Genomic DNA, 16,521 nt, shown 5'->3' with positions numbered 1-16,521 from the left:
GACACATCCTGTACAGTCCAGAGGTATACACATATTACCTTAGTGCACCACATGTTTACCAGGCCTGACAATATGGATGCAAACAGCCATGTAGATGGGTATAACACATAATGACTGGTATACATTTGGCACCATAGATGTTGGATTCACACACTCCTTTCTGGCCTGACACATAATGACTGCTGGTACAGGGGTGCCATGGACACATACCACTGACTAGATATTGACATACATCTGTACAGCATCCCACTGCTCTGTTTGACATGCATGACATTTAAGGGAGGCCCGGCAGCAGTACATCTGGTAAGTATCTGCACATGACATCCCACTGGTTAAGTACACTAAGCTGCTAGGCATGTAACAATGTACTGTGCAGGCTACAGGCAGACTGGCTCAACACTGGCCTTTATCTAGTATGGGGGAATGCACATGTACCTGCATATATAGCAGGATCAACAGCTATGTCACAGCACAGGGTAAGATACACCTGTGTGACGGTGCATAACCACAACCAATGTGAACACAGCCACAAATGGTAAGCTAGCATAATATTACAGTATATGGACTATCTGTTCCACACCATCTTCATATAAGCCATACACAGAATGTCCCTACATATACTGGGCTGCTACAAAGTCTGGTCTGATGGCTGTCGGTGGTATGGGACATGTGTGTGTATGGCCCTACAAACATGTACGGCATAACGGTACCATACAGTGTGGCAGCATGTAACATCTGATAGAAGGGGAGCTAGAACAATGACATCTACCACAGTCTGTACACAGGCTAAAGTACATATTAACAATACACACACTGCCAACATTCACCATCACTACACAGACCTCAGTACTGTACAAACATCCAAAGAATGTCCAGCTTATGTCATGAACTATAACCCCTACTGTGCATGACATGTGTAGCAATCTGATATATCACTGGCTTGTTATCAGATATGATGACACTATTTATGGTGTACAGCACATATGCACCACTTCATGCACGCTATATGTACAAAGGTTGACAGTGGTGTGGCTGACAGCACATACACAGGGCCAGTATAGACATGTTGCTGTGATAACCTTGTATATTTTCCATTGTAATGGTGTTTGTTGCAACATATGTCCTATGAGGGATATGAAGTCAGTAACTGTCATGGCCTTTACCATCTACAGACTGCAATCCTTACACTACCTTCTGCATTCCACAGATAGATGCACTGTGGCTAACACATGAAACCATAGGCACAATACCTCCCAGTCTGCAGATGACCCTGCAGATGGGGATTCCTCATATACATGCAACTGACATGGCAGGTATTACTGCATGTATGACAGGCATATCCAGACAAACACTGTTAAGCCAACATTACTCCAAATGCAGTATAGCAGCACATACAGTCTGTAGTCAGGTCAGGCACACCCCCCTCCTGTTTGTTGACCTTTCCACAGTGTATGTTGTTAGAGGTAAATCCCCAATCCATCTGAGATGCTGTTTGTCAAACAACAGATCTAGTTCCTGCTCACAGTGACTGAAAAGGCCCAACACCACCATGATGTTCCTAGGTATTGGAGTGTATTTCCATGAAATTGGTTATGGGATTGTTACCACAGCTGTTTTACATGCAATCAGCTAGGGGAGGGCTGCAATTCATGCAGTGGCCATCAGCTGATCATGAGCATCACGTAAAATACACATGTCGCTGCCTAAGCAAGGTAGGTGTACATCTCCACATCCACCAGAGAGGGAGTGGGGGAGGCAGACAGTGGCAAATACATGTCAGGGAGGGGTGGGAGTGTAAAACCGAAGCATATTTGTGTCACACACCTACCAGCACAGGGTATCAATCCCCTGATAACTATGTAGTGCTATCACAGTTTGATGCAGTTATTGGATACACCACATGGGTTACCTGATGTGGAGCACTCAGAAAATATATGTGAGGGTGAGTGACATCTGCAACAGGGATATGGTAGATGTATGGTAGGTGTCGTACATGTGCCTGCCTGCATGAACAGGTACCAGCGTCAACACAGGCATACTCACACAGGGACGCACACACATTGACACACTTGGCAGGGCCAGGAGTGCATGTCATCACTAGTGGGATTGCCACAACACATCAATGTGCAGGTATCACATGCACCACACGGGGTCATACAGAGGCCATATGGGGAAAGAGTATGAGGAGATGTCAGACATCAGACAGCATGCTTCAGTATGCCTGGGGGGTTGTAGTGAGTGTGGATGTGGACATACGCACCATACAAAACACACACATGAACAAACAGGGTGCCGCTTCTGACATGCATGGGTGCATGTCTACATGGGTGTGTGGTGGTCAACTGTGCCAGCAGGTTGTACAGGGGTAGGAGATGGGTATATCTTGACATCAAGCCACATGACAATGTTCTGCATTGTGGCTCAGGCCCGTAGTTACTGCATTTGCCCACACAGGTGGGTATTGCACCCCCCATCCAGTCACATGGGTAACTATTGTGTGTGGCCAATGCTGTACACCACATGCCATGTATGTGTTCCTTAGTCCATGGCATAGATGGTGCCTGGGATGTGCACACCTCCCACATGCATGTACAGTAACATGTGGAGCTGTATCTGGGGTGTCTGGCCCATGTTGTGATCACAGATTATCATCAGATGTGCCAGTCTTGTTCATCTGTGGCAGGGATTGGTAATGGGCAGCAGGTTTACACTTCATCTACATTAATGGCATGCCAACAACATTCCCTGATGTCAGTGTCATCTGTCCATACAGGGCATGTTGTTAGGCATGGTATGTCCATTGTGAGTCACATGTGAAGGCACCACAGGTGGTGCAGGTGTCCATTGGGGAACATGGTAGAGGTACACTGTCTGCATGTATCTGCATATTGGACAAATGGGCAGGGTGCTATGCCCTCTGTAGCCCACTGCTATCACTGCATAGCTACTATCAGTGGCCATTATGCAGTGTACCACCCACTTATTGGCTGCTGCCTAGGCATGTGTGTTCATATGACACATGGGTTGAGTGTGTGCTCTGGGTAATAGTGGGGTTGCTAACTTGGACTGGCTGGCCTTGATGTCACATGTATGGGTATGGCTTTGCACCCCAGCCTCCCAGCTAATTTACATCTGTTATCCTTGTATGGTTGACATTGTAATATATAGTGGGGCCACCATAAAAGAAATAAACAAAACCCCCTCCACATTGCCCACAGGTGTCACACACTCACTTATACACAGGATACGAGTTACAAACACACACACACACACACTCACCTGTCATGTCTGGGAATAGAACCCCTACCAAACTAGTTTATTACACTACAGCACTATGCAGTTATGGTACGCGCCACATACATTACTGGAGTACTTTTTCCCCAAAGGTGTATTTCACAGTGAATAACATTAGTAGGATTACCAAAGTAGGGCATTTTAACTGTAATGCAAGTGACTAGCCTAAAATGCATTGCTCCCTACACAGTTGGTGAGACACACTCAAAACATCCACAACTGACATGTGTGGGTATAGAACCCCTGAGCAAGGTCTATATCACACTACAGCATGGAGCAGTTATAGGCCACACCAGAGGGATTACTAAAGAACTTTCCCCCCACAGTTGTACTTCACAATGAATGACATCAGTAGGATTGGCAAAGTAGGGCATTTGAAATGTACTGTGAGTGAGTAGCCTATGATGCATTGCTCCATATACAGACATTGCAACACACACAAAACATCCAGAACTGCCATGGGTGGAGATGGGAACCCTACCACAGTCTTAGATCACACTACAGCAGTACGCAGTTACAGGAAGCGCTACAGGGATTACTAGGATATTATTTTCCAAGAGTTGTATTTCCAGGTGAGTGAAAACAGCAGCCTTGCCAAAGTTGAGTATAGGAATTGTACGGAGTGTGAGTGGCCTAAAAAGCATTGCTCTCTACTCAGACACACACACACACACACACACACACACACACACACACACACACACACACACACACACACACACACACACACACACACACACACACACACACACACACACACACACACACACACACACACACACACACACACACACACACACACACACACACACACACACACACACACACACACACACACACACACACACACACAGAGTTGCCAGGTCTGGGGTTAGAATACCTACCTAACTACTTTATCACACTACAGCAGTACACAGTTACAGGACGCACTATGGAGATTACTGGGCTATGATATCTCCAGAGGAGTATTGCTAGGTGAGTGACATCAGCAGCCTTGCCAAAGGTGAGTATATGAATTGTACAAAGTGTGAGTAGCCTAAAAAGCATTTGTCTCTACAAAGTCAGAGACAGAGAGACACACACACAAACACACACTCACACAGAACTACTACCTAACTAGTTTATCACTACAGCAGTACGCAGTTATGGGACGCGCCATGAGGATTACTGAGCTACAGCTCTCCCAAAGGTTTATTTCACATTGGATGACCTCAGCAGGCTTATCATGATACTGCTAATGAGAGGGTGGTGTGTGCATGGGCCATAACCCATTCATCTAGGGGTTGTCATGTCACATGCAGGGAAACAAGGGGCCATATGCCACAGGTACATGTATACAGCTACTAGGTGACTACTTCCTTGTACAGTCATGTTGCACAGCTGACACGTGCACCATAGAGTCTGTCATGCTGACAGATACTGGTGGCTAGTATCTGCAGTGAGTGACACCTGCACCTCATGTGTTTGGGGCCCTTTGGCTGTGTGCTGGGTGGGACAGGCCCAGATGGCTCCTTGTCATGGTCACCCTCTTCCACACATCTATGTCCATCTACCTTTGGTACTATTATAGTGTGTTGTCCTTACATATATGCCTGTATTCCCATCCACTGTGTCTGCAAGGCAGGAGTGGTGCATACTGACATGTGTCTGCAATAAGAACTGTAACTGCCAGATATGTCTTTTCCACTGGTGTTTGCAGACATGGCCTTTATGTGTTTACGTGTGTGAACATGCCCAGTATGACCTTTCAGTATGTTGTTGATTGACATTGCCTTCATTCATCTAAGTGTGTGAGCATGCCCAGTATGGCCATATATATTGCATGTGTGGATCAAGTCAAGGTAGTTAGTACTGCGGTGCTGACCTTTGTGTTGTACACCAACAAGTAGCATGCTTTGTCTGCAGGGTATACATCGGTCATTTAGCATTGACAGTTGCTACATTTCTGCATAGCTGGGGGGGCACCTGATTGTTTCTACATTTCTACACAGGGGTGGGGAGGAGCACACCTGACTGTTAATATAAATGTAAGTAGGATGGTGGTGCACACCTGACATGTTTACTCATTTGCTAGGACTGTACTAGTATGTTGGGTACACCATTTCAGGCTGTGGATTTACCTATCGTGCTGGCTAGAGGCATACCAGTGTACTACAGATGTTAGCTTTCATTACCTACATATTAGTTTCTGACTTCCTAGACTTCACAACTTACATCCAACTGCCTGGCCTGCTGTAGTTTGTCTGTGTAGGCCTGGGGGAGGAGTTATCCATAGGGCTCATTCAGAGACCATAGTACAGCATTTGTTTGAGTTTGTCTACACATATCCTGCTGGCTGTGACTGTTGGGTTTGCTCCCCCCAACTGGCATGTGTGAGTCACTTACCTTGTGGGTGTCCCAGTGTTGAGGGTGGTGCTGCAGGGCTGCCTATGTCAGATGCACATAGTACACTCCCTACACATGGTTGAGCACAGTTAGTGTCATGTTTGGCATCCATTTTACTGTATGTGCAAGTTGGAGAGAGGTGTCATTCCCTGGGTCCCTACTGTGTCAGTGCATGTGCTATGTGTTGCCTCTTTGCCAAGGCCAGGGCATAATGGGCATGCCTCCTTCTGCCTACTGGGGCAGACTCAGGTTGTTCCTCCTCCGAGTCACTCTGTGCCTGTGCAGGCCTTGGCACTGGTGGGGGGCTGTGTGGCCATGACCCATGCTCTTCCTGCGGCAGCTGTTTCCACAGGATCATATTGTGTAGCATGGCACATACAAGGACAATTTGGGTACATGTAGTTGGTGAGTACTGCAAGGCTCCATCGGATGTGTCCCGGCACCGGAAGCATGACTTGAGCATCCCAAACACACGTTTTACTATGATTTTATTTGTGCATGTGCCTCATTATGGAGCTCTTTTTCGGGTGTGTGTGCATTTCTGATGGGTGTCATCAGCCATGGCTCCAGTGCATATCCAGAATCCCCCACTAGGTGACCATGTAAGATGTCCCCATTGGCAAATGTCTGGTACAGCTGCGTCAGATGCCAGATGTGGGAATCATGGTAGCTTCCAGGGCAGCCAGCACACACACATTCATTATTATGCCCTGGGCATCGCACACACCCTGGCAGTTGATGGAGGGGAAGCACTTGTGGTTGATGTAGACCCTAACCCGCTCACCTGGTGGTGCTTTAATGCATATGTGCATGCAGTCTATTGCACTCACTACCTCAAGGTATTCTGCTATTTGGTGGAAGAGACGCATATTACTGGCCAATGCCTCACGGATGATGGGGAAATATACGTGCTCACCGACATGTGCTGACATGGCATCCAGAAATTGGTGGAGCACCCTGGATGCTGATGCCTGTGAAATCCCCATCATATCCCCATTTGGCCTTTGGAAGGTACCTGTAGCTAGTATTCTTAGGCCTACACATACCTTGGCATCCACTGGGATGGGTTCCCCTCTGTTAATTCTGTGTGTGAGGCGTGGCCGGCACAGTTCAACAATTTGCTGTAGGAGGTCCCTGTCCACCCTATAGTGCTCCACTATCTCCAGCTCATGTAGCCCTTGGTAGGTTACCCTGGGTCTGTACACTCTTCTCCGTCTCCTCACTGTAGGTTACTCAGCAGCATTCACATCCTCACCACCCTCAGCCTCTTTCACATGCTGGTTTATCATAGCAAAAGCAGCCCCTAACATATTTTCTCTTGCTTTCGTTTTGCAAAATTTCCCCATCTGTATACACCGGTGGTGCAGAGGTGTTGGGAAAAACAAGGGGGACAGGTGTTTGCACAGTTTATAGTGGTGTGCTGGGCTGGGCTGCTGCCTGTAATTGGCTGTTTCTGATACATTTCACCTGTCAGCTAAGCTAGTTCTCCTTGATTACCTTCCTACTGCTGTTTTCCCTTCCCATTGTCTCCCTGTTTAAGCCTGTGTGTGCGCTGCGCAAATGGAGTGCTCAAATGTGCACAGAGCTGCTATTTCCTGGTTTAACTTCCTTTTTCTTCCTGTAAGACCTGGTGAGTGGTGCGCATACCTGCTTACACTTTGTAAAGAGTGCTAGGCAATTTGGACACTACTGTAGCTTAGCTGTGCTAAGCTAGGAGCAGTCCCAAGCCACAGGGCTCCAATCCACTTACAGTAAGCCTGACACCTCCCCCATGATGTCACCTATATTGTAGCTATTTCTACTCTTACACTCTTGGGACCTGCCTCACACCCTGGGGAAAACTGGGATTCACTAACCTTTCCCTCATTTGCATAGGATTGCCTGCTAATGCATAGTTACATGTCTCACACTGAGCCTCCCCACTTAGCAACCACTACTCACTGGCCAGGTTGTCTTCTGCCTGCCATTGACTTGCATGGCAGAATACTGATTTTAGTTAGAATGCTCATTTTAAGTTTATTTTCTTATTTTCCCACTGATCCCATTTGCACGCTGCTGCCCTATGCTTAAACAGCCGAGATCGCCAAAAAAAAAAATAAAAAGTTGATTTTTTTTCATTTTTTAAACAGTTTGCAATGCCAATGGCCTTATATTTCACCACTGGCATGCTTCCTCAATGATATGCAGCCTGTATTTGGAGCTGTCATAGCTTCATTTTGGAATTTGCAGAAATGTACTCGGTTACCAACCGAGTACACTTCTACAGATTGCACTAGTCTTGCATGGACTATTGCAAGCTTCCTGGATTGCAAAATCACCTCATTTGCATGGATGTCTCCTGCAAATGGGGTGATTTGCATGCCAGGGCTTAGTCCATGCAGGATTAGTGCTGGGAAGGTAACAAAGAGAAGGTTACTGTCAGCTGACTGTCGGGTGCCAGGATCTGCCACATAACCCATGCACTCAGGTCACTCCACAACAAGTACAAATATGACTCTGTCCTTGTCCATGTTGGTGTTAAAGACCTGAGACATACCTCCCTGGACTACATGAAAAGAGACATGGAAGAGCTCTTCGATCTTGTAGCCCAGGCAGGTATGACCCTAGCCCTGAGCAGCATTCTGCCATCACCCATAATGATACAGTAGTACAAGGACAAAATGATTGACTTCAACAATTGGCTAAGCTTCTGGTGTCATTCTAAAGGTATCCAGTATATGTCTGCCTGGGAGGACATGGTCGACAGACCACAATGCTTTGCCAGAGATGGCCTGCACCTGTCACCCCTGGTATTCTGGATACTGGCTAAGGTTCTTGCTGCACCTATAATGCCTTTTTTAGGCAAGCTTCAAATGACAAATTCACCACCTTAACAGGAACAGGCAAGCAAAAACTGAGGGTGATGCTACTCAATGCTAGAAGTCTAAATCTCAAAATGCACTCACTCGAGGCACTCCTTAAAATGGAGAACATTGATATCTGTGCAGTGACTGAGACCTGGTACAAGGCTCCAGAGAGCACCCCTGCACTACCAGGCTATACCTCATACCACACTTTTCGGCCATGTAACCTGGATCGGAACACCAAAGGCAGAGGTGTGTCCATATTCATTAAGGATATCAACACCTCCAGGTTAGTTGCTCAGCATAATGCATCCGAGGTTATCCTAGTGCAACTAACTCTGGGCAAAACTGAAATCCAAATTGTAGCTTGCTACAGATCCCCCACCATGCCCCAGGATTCCCACTCCTCTTTTCTTGATGTACTGGAAAATATTAGGGTTCAACCAAACACCCTAATAATGAGCGATTTCAACTACTCCACCTTTGACTGGGAAAACTACTCATGTACCAATTCCTTTGCTCAACGCTTTCTGGAATTCATAAACTCCAATGCCCTGGATCAACTTATCCACACCCCCTCAAGCGGCAACAATATCCTAGATCTAGTCATTACCAACATGACTGCCTGGTGTTCCACACCTAAAGTCAATGCCTCATTGGTCCGATCCGACCATAAGCTAATCACCCTAGATATCCACATCCTGTCCCCATCCCCATTAAGGAAACCACAGTAAAAAATTTCTCCAAAGCCAACTTCATGTTTCTTAAGACTTAAGTGGTGAACTTCATGACACCCATGCAGATGGACAATACAGTTACGACTACTGAATCCTACACAATTGCACTTTATAAGCACTTACACGAGTGCATAGAACGTGCTATCCCAAACAGAACCAATACGCTATCCTCCAAAAAAAGGAAGCCAATCTGGTGGTCCCCTGCCATAAACAAACTGTACAACAGAAGGAATAAACTGTTGCAAAAGAGAGTAAAATCCCATGAGTGGAGGAACTCCCTGGTCAGCCTCAGTAAGAAGCTGCGATCCCTCATAAAATCCTCCAAAGCTAGTTACAAAAACAAAATTGCCACTGATTCTAAAGTCAACCACAAAGCATTCTATAGCTATGTCAAGATTCTCAATGGCAACACTCAGATCTGCTCTGAGTTACAGCACAATGGCACTAAATATACAGACCCAACTGATATTGCCAACATCCTGGCAGATAGGTTCAGTGCTAACTTTACCCCCCTCTCACCCCCTAAAGGGCCCATATCTATACTGGAAAAAAGCAAAGTTCCTGTAATCACGACTGCACAGATAAAAACCACACTCTCCAAAGGCAAGAACACAGCATTCATGGGAACAGACAACATCCCAGGCAGTGTTCTACATGAACTACAGAATGAACTGGAACCCCACATAAGTACCATGTTCAATCATAGCCTCACCTTAGGCTTTGTGCCCACTGAATGGCACACAGCGACAGTCACCCCACTCCACAAAGGGGGAGCCACCACGGACCCTGGGAACTACTGCCCCATTAGCCTGACGAGCCTGGTCTGCAAGGCCATGGAACATATCATCATGGAACTTATAAACAAAGACACTGGTAATCTCCAAACCTTGGACCCCACCCAGTTCGGGTTTGTAAAAGGCAGATCATGTCTCCTAAACCTGATAGATGACTTTGAAGTAGTCACCAAAGCCGTAGATGAGGATAAAGTGGCTCACACAGCATATCTAGATCTTGCCAAGGCTTTTGACACCATCCCCCACTCTGGAATTATAAATAAACTCACTAAACTAGGTATAAATCCCTATGCCACAGGATGAGTTGCCAACTGGCTTACTGACAGAACTCACACTGTGAAAGTAGCAGACTCCAAATCTGACTTCAGACCAGTGACAAGTGGAGTACCACAGGGTTCAGTCCTGGGTCCTCACCTGTTTGGTATATACTTCTCTGAAGTACAGGCTAACACAGAAGGACTTTGGTAACAAAGTTCACAGATGACTGCAAACTAGGAACCATAATTGAAACTCCTAACGATGTGGACATCCTACAAAAGGGCCTCACTGAGACAGATGCCTGGTGTCAAAGCCATGGCCTCAAGCTCATTGCCAAAAAGTGCATCATCATCCCCTTTGGTAAAAACTCTGTACCCATGAACTACAACATAGGCAGCAGTCTACTTAATGCCAAATGTGTAATAAGAGACCTTGGGACACAGGTGGACAGTAGTCTCTCCTTTGATAATCACATCGCCATAGTAGTCAGGAAATCCTTCTTCATGGCACACCTCATCACAAAAGGTTTCTCATCCAGAAAAAAAGAGGTCATTGTTCCCCTCAACTCATCACTCATTAGACCCATTATAGAGTACAATGCCCCTTTTCGTATGTTCCTCACAAGACATCTACAACTGGAAATGCCGCAGAAATACCCTACGCAGACCGTCTCAAAAAACTCCAGCTTTACTCCATCGCATATCGCCTACTCAGAGGTGATCTCTGCCTAACATACAAAGCTATGTCAAACCCAGAGCTGTTGGACATACTCCACTTAAAGAAATCCCAATCCCTCTGAGCTACATGCTCTAGGGACCTAAACCTTGTCACCACAATAAACAGATCATGCTGGAGGGACAGATTCCTGTCCCAGAGACTTTCCATACTCTGGAATAAACTACCTATCAATATCAAACAAAGCTCCTCATTAGCACTCTTCAAGAAAAATCTTGATGATTTGATGAGAAATAGGAAATTCACCTCAGGGATCACTTCTGTGGCTCTGCTCGACAATGGCACAGGAAAATAATTTTCATGGGTAGCAAAATTCAGGGTACCTTTTTGGTTGGGCTTGTATAGGCCCTAGGGCTGATAACCTAGTACCTACCTATGAACCTATGAAGCTCTTGTGCATGCCCCTGCTGGCTATTCCTGGATCGCACGGCAGACATACTGCCTGCGTGAGCTCCTGCACTCATCTTGCACTCCGTGCAAGCTTTTGAGAATCCGGGGATATGTAAATCCTCTTGTAGTAGATGTGCTTCTTGTAAGAAAATAATTTGTGAAGCCAATAAATTAAGAAATTTTGTTAAATTACTCCTCTTGTAGCCATTGTTTAAACCATTAATGTTAATGGATATACATTTTAATTGAGATATAAATTAGATATTAACATGTGAAGGATTAAATGACAATCTAATTCGCACATGAAATATTAATATAATACAATTTTTATAAGTTTTAAACTGCTTATTGTTGATATGAACTCTATTTACACCATATTTAAGAAAAGCAAACAAAACTATTGTTTTCTGACCCTTATACTGCCTTCCCACATTCTTCTGTCAGCGTATCTCATCAACACAAACTATTAGCTTCCTTCTCTGCCTACTGTATAAATCTTATAATAATCTGCGTAATGTTTTCTGGGAGACCACTACTATGTTAACTGTGTGGTTTTACTTGATATATGTGTTTATTCTTAGCACACAAGCTTTTTGTAGCTTGAAGCATGTTACTATAGATAAAACGTGCATCCCTTTGAACACAGCTGCAGTATTCTTATTATCAGCACACAAGCTTTTTGTAGCTTGGAGCATGTTACTATAGATAAAACGTGTATCCCTTTGAACACAGCTGCAGTATTCTTATTATCAGCACACAAGCTTTTTGTAGCTTGAAGCATGTTACTATAGATAAAACGTGTACCCCTTTGAACACAGCTGCAGTATTCTTATTATCAGCACACAAGCCTTTTGTAGCTTGAAGCATGTTACTATAGATAAAACGTGTATCCCTTTGAACACAGCTGCAGTATTCTTATTATCAGCACACAAGCTTTTTGTAGCTTGAAGCATGTTACTATAGATAAAACGTGTATCCCTTTGAACACAGCTGCAGTATTCTTATTATCAGCACACAAAAACTTTTTGTAGCTTGGAGCATGTTACTATAGATAAAACGTGTATCCCTTTGAACACAGCTGCAGTATTCTTATTATCAGCACACAAGCTTTTTGTAGCTTGAAGCATGTTACTATAGATAAAACGTGTATCCCTTTGAACACAGCTGCAGTATTCTTATTATCAGCACACAAGCTTTTTGTAGCTTGAAGCATGTTACTATAGATAAAACGTGTATCCCTTTGAACACAGCTGCAGTATTCTTATTATCAGCACACAAGCTTTTTGTAGCTTGAAGCATGTTACTATAGATAAAACGTGTATCCCTTTGAACACAGCTGCAGTATTCTTATTATCAGCACACAAGCTTTTTGCAGCTTGAAGCATGTTACTATAGATAAAACGTGTATCCCTTTGAACACAGCTGCAGTATTCTTATTATCAGCACACAAGCTTTTGGTAGCTTGAAACGTTACTATAGATAAAACGTGTACCCCTTTGAACACAGCTGCAGTATTCTTATTATCAGCACACAAGCTTTTTGTAGCTTGGAACATGTTACTATAGATAAAACGTGTATCCCTTTGAACACAGCTGCAGTATTCTTATTATCAGCTGTTACTATAGATAAAACGTGTACCCCTTTGAACACAGCTGCAGTATTCTTATTATCAGCACACAAGCTTTTTGTAGCTTGGAGCATGTTACTATAGATAAAACGTGTATCCCTTTGAACACAGCTGCAGTATTCTTATTATCAGCACACAAGCTTTTTGTAGCTTGAAGCATGTTACTATAGATAAAACGTGTATCCCTTTGAACACAGCTGCAGTATTCTTATTATCAGCACACAAGCTTTTTGTAGCTTGAAGCATGTTACTATAGATAAAACGTGTATCCCTTTGAACACAGCTGCAGTATTCTTATTATCAGCTGTTACTATAGATAAAACGTGTACCCCTTTGAACACAGCTGCAGTATTCTTATTATCAGCACACAAGCTTTTGGTAGCTTGAAACGTTACTATAGATAAAACGTGTATCCCTTTGAACACAGCTGCAGTATTCTTATTATCAGCACACAAGCTTTTTGTAGCTTGAAGCATGTTACTATAGATAAAACGTGTATCCCTTTGAACACAGCTGCAGTATTCTTATTATCAGCACACAAGCTTTTTGTAGCTTGAAGCATGTTACTATAGATAAGACGTGCTTCCCTTTGAACACAGCTGCAGTATTCTTATTATCAGCACACAACCTTTTTGTAGCTTGGAACATGTTACTATAGATAAAACGTGCATCCCTTTGAACACAGCTGCAGTATTCTTATTATCTTTGTTGTGTTACTTGTGCACATGCACAGAGCACAGAGTACTCTGCTCTGTTTCCAAGCAATTTTACATTGTACATAGACTGCCAAAATGGACATTCTCAGGGAACAAAATAAGGGAAAAATAAATAAAAAAGATGACCAGAAACAATTGTTGTTCCCACCTTCCTGTGAAATGATTCAAGTTGGTAAAGACAGGGTGATAAGAATGCAACATAATCATGTGTGTGTATGTGTGTCCACATGCATGCTTGTCTGTGTGTGTCCACATGCATGCTTGTATTTGTGTGTGTGTGTGTGTGTGTGTTCATATGTATGTGTGTGTGTTCACATGCATGCGTGTGTGTGTGTGTGTGTGAGTGTGTGTGTGTGTTCACATGCATGCGTGTGTGTGTGTGTGTGTGTGTGTGTGTGTGTGTGTGTGTGCGTGTGTGTAGAGAGAGAGAATGAAAGGAAACTAAAATGCTGACCTATTATACAGCTTTGTAGGCGTACTGTACCAGAGCCTGCTCACTGTTCAGGTAGGTGACGTGCTGTGGCAGCACAAAAGTATACTCGGTTGGGAAACATGAGAATTTTCTGTGCGTTTATGACAGATGAGAGATCAAGAGTTGAGGTGATAGTTATCTCAGACTCTTATGCAGAGTCTGGAAGTACAGGTTCCCCAGGAAGAATAATTAGAATTATTTCTATTAACACTGCATATTTACAGTATTAAAAGTTTTACCAGACACTTCCCAGCGATCAAGTTTTTCACCCCGAAATGTCTGTTACAGGAATTCATGTGCTCAGTGGTCTATTATCATTCAAGGAAAACGAAAATGAAACTGCTGTGCATGTTATACTTAAGATTTTATAGTTCACTATGAACAAAGGAGTTGGGTTAAGTGGAAAAGTAACTGCACTTTTCCAGGGATCTGGGTAAGGTTTACCTTTCCTTATCTTGTTGTTGTTTACTGACAATAGCATCAACTACCTACTTGAATTTTTGGAACCCTATGCACATGATGCTTTCACCAAATGTGTTTCTTGTACTCTGTCCATCCTCTTGACTGCAACAGTGGCAAATGCCCAGTGCTTTCACAACTCAGGGCTAATAGCAAGGATTGACTGGTACAGGACACAAGAGTAAGTCACCCTCCCATGTCATACCACTGCAGCAGATACTGGGCTATGACATGAGGACACAGGTTCCATCTCCTGCTAACCACTCTGTAGCCTACATCTCTTTCTTAGGTACTTTATTTTTTGCTGTGCCGTGGGGTACCCGTTCTATAGCCAATATCTGCTGTTAGAATTTAGTGCTTGTTGGGTGATCATTCCACAGTCCACATCTGCTACTTTGCTTTAGGGCATGATATATCCTACACAGGAGACTGACATGACATGACATGGGATGGAGGCAGAATGAAGACTGAGGAAATGGCTAATCATATGACTGGATGGTAGGACACAGCAGGTTACTGTAAGAAGAATGTTGGTAATTATGAAAATGACAAGTTGAGTATCACAGGGTGTGTCCTCAGGCTGGTATTCTTCAGTGTTGTTTATCTTATGTGTATCTGAGGTAATAAAGGAATGGATCAACCTTTCTGATGATGACAGGAAGGTGCAGTAATGTAGAGTGGGGTGGGGTAGTCTAGCAAAAGACGTGGAAAGACTGGACAAGTGAGCATAAAGGTGGCAGTGAAGGATCAATTCCAACAAATGCAAAGTCACACACTTAGGCTACAACAACCCTGCTGTAAAGTATCAGCTGAGAGCAATGAAACTGATGGCAAGTGAGTACAAACAGGATCTAGGGGGTTTCATTACACTTAGACTGAACCAGCAATATCGGGGTAGTTGTAGCAGTAAACAGAATACTTGGATATATCCTCAATGAATTAAAAACAACAGAAATAAATAGAGAATGCTTCTACTTTGCAGGGTCTTGGTCAGGCCACACCCCAAGTACTGAATGCAGTTCTGAAGGTCATATAAGAAAGGGACCTCAGGCTGGTGGAAGGCATTCAAAAGAAATCAACGGGAAAGGAATTGTGGGTGGAATGGAATGGAAGGAATATGACCATAAGCTCTCTCTCTTTCTATATACATATATATATATATATATATATATATATATATATATATATATATGCCAAACAACTGCAAAGTACAACAACTAAATAATTAACAAACTTCTAGGACCTGGAAGAAGATAACTGAGGTGTTGAGCTCTTTCATTCTTGAACAGACAGAAAGAATAAGGAATGAAATAAAGCCTTATTGTGCCTCTCTTTCAAAACAACAGCCAAAAAGCATCATGTATAAGCAATATAGCAAAATAAAACAATACAGTCACCAATGATAATGAAATATATAATGTAGTAGGTGGATTTCACCTGTACACCATCTCAAAGCACATTTAATATTCAAGTTTTCATTAATGCCTGGGGAAGCTTCAGCATTCAGAAGCAACTGTCATCTCAATTCTCGCACTTCTAATATATATATATATATATATATATATACATATATATATATATATACATATATATATATAATATATATATATATATATATATATATTTATATGCTACCCCTTTTCTCATTTGAGAGCAGAAGAGACAGGTGGGGTGGCATTATGTCAGAGAGGTGTGAAGCAGTCAGTCTGATCAGAAAGAGTATGGGGAGAAGGAGGGGCGGAGACTATAGATTGTAGGGGGAACTTCTTTCTGGATTGTAGAAAGTAGTATTTCACAGAGAGGGTTCTGGT

Source organism: Protopterus annectens, chromosome 14.part0 (assembly GCF_019279795.1).
Source record: "Protopterus annectens isolate FY-2018-M chromosome 14.part0, PAN1.0, whole genome shotgun sequence".
In the NCBI taxonomy this organism is placed as follows: Eukaryota; Metazoa; Chordata; order Ceratodontiformes; family Protopteridae; genus Protopterus; species Protopterus annectens.
This window is presented reverse-complemented; position numbering follows the sequence as displayed.